Source organism: Bombina bombina, chromosome 4 (assembly GCF_027579735.1).
Source record: "Bombina bombina isolate aBomBom1 chromosome 4, aBomBom1.pri, whole genome shotgun sequence".
In the NCBI taxonomy this organism is placed as follows: Eukaryota; Metazoa; Chordata; class Amphibia; order Anura; family Bombinatoridae; genus Bombina; species Bombina bombina.
In genome coordinates, this window is record NC_069502.1 from 385,830,229 (window position 1) to 385,832,098 (window position 1,870).

Genomic DNA, 1,870 nt, shown 5'->3' on the forward strand with positions numbered 1-1,870 from the left:
GAAAAAGATGCTTGGTCGGTCCTCCTACTTCAAATTTGGGGCACTGCGCGTGCAATTTAATGCGCCACCAGATAGGAGTGGTGTGTTTAATAGTTCTATTCTTATCAGTTTAATCCCTGTTACGTCCCCTATCAGGGGACGTGTATATGGCATCGATTTTAGGAACCGGGAGATGGAAAAAGATTCTTGGTCGGTACTCCTACTTCAAATTTGGGGCACTGCGCATGCAATATAATGTGCCACAAGATAGGAGTGGTATGTTAAGTAGTACTATTCTTAACAGTTTAATCCCTGTTATGTCCCCTATTAGGGGACGTGTATATGACATCGATTTTAGGAACCGGGAGATGGAAAAAGATGCTTGGTCGGTAATCCTACTTCAAATTTGGGGCACTGCGCATGCAATCTAATGTGCCACCAGATAGGAGTGGTGTGTTAAGTAGTTCTATTCTTATCAGTTTAATCCCTGTTACATCCATGTGTGTAATGCTGCCTGACTGAGACATATCCCTGTTATCCTCATCCTCTGGCAATAATGGTTGCGCATCACTATCACTCATTTCTTCCAACTGATGTGTAAATAACTCCTCTGACAGATCAAGTGAAGCGGCTGTGGTGCTAGTGTTGGTGGTGGCGGCAGGCGGGTGAGTGGTAACTTGAGAGGTGCCCAAAGCTAAGCTGGAGGAGGATGGTGCGTCAAGGTTCTGAGCGGAAGCTGTAGAAGATTGGGTGTCCTGTGTTAGCCAGTCAACTATGTCCTCAGAAATGTTTGAGTTCAGGGTACGTGGCCTCTGAACACTGGGCATTATTCTAGGGCCAAAGGGAATCACAGCACCACGAACACGACGGCCCCTGCGGGGTGGCCGTCCTCTGCCTGTCATTTTTTTTTCAATTAGTGGTACTATGCGTGCAAGCTACTGTGACAATAGATATGAGTGGCACTGTGCACTGGCAGAAGTTGGCAGAGTAGACGCTGTAGGCCTGACACGCACGCTTGCAGACAACTAACTGCTATTCAATCTATTACAGTCAAAATTGTATTCTTTTTTTTAAATGTACACTACTGTTACACCAGATATGAGTTGCACTGGTGTGACACTGTGCCCTGGCAGGCACTGAAATGCACACGTGTGAAGGAAACTCACTGCTATTATTTAACACAGTCAAAAAAGTGTTGTTTTTTTTTAAATCCACACTACTGTTACACCAGATATGAGTTGCTCTGGGGTGACACTGTGCCCTGGCAGGCACTGAAACGCACACGTGTGAAGGAAAATGACTGCTATTATTTAACACAGTCAAAAAAGTTTTTTTTTTTTTTTTAAATCTACACTACTGTTACACCAGATATGAGTTGCACTGGGGTGACACTGTGCCCTGGCAGGCACTGAAACGCACACGTGTGAAGGAAACTGACTGCTATTATTTAACACAGTCAAAAAAGTGTTGTTTTTTTTATATTTTAACTACTGTTACACCAGATATGAGTTGCACTTTGGTGACACTGTGCCCTGGCAGGCAGGCACTGAAACGCACACGTGTGAAGGAAACTGACTGCTATTATTTAACACAGTCAAAAAAGTGTTGTTTTTTTTATATTTAAAGGAACATTCCGGTCAAAATTTAAATGCACATAGTTGAATTACATCTTTGAATAGAAACAAATTTGCAATATAGTTGTATTAGCAAAAATGCTTCTAGTAAAAGTTATCACTGTTTTAGTGTTAACATTTTTCTCTGCATGTGCACGTGAAGTATAAATAGATATTCTCACAGCACTGGCAATTTAAATACTGCAGTTGTTTAGATCATTAGTGGGGCTTGTATTATGTCAGCACTTAACAAATTGAGTCATTACCAGATGTTAAAA

At 42.0% G+C, this 1,870-nt stretch overlaps 1 non-coding gene across 1 annotated transcript; it reads left to right on the forward strand.

The window, feature by feature from the left end:
- Nucleotides 1-231: 231 nt before the first annotated feature.
- LOC128658527 (U2 spliceosomal RNA) lies at nucleotides 232-430 on the forward strand. Its single transcript, XR_008402209.1, has one exon. It is a non-coding gene; the product is annotated as a U2 spliceosomal RNA (small nuclear RNA).
- Nucleotides 431-1,870: the final 1,440 nt, after the last annotated feature.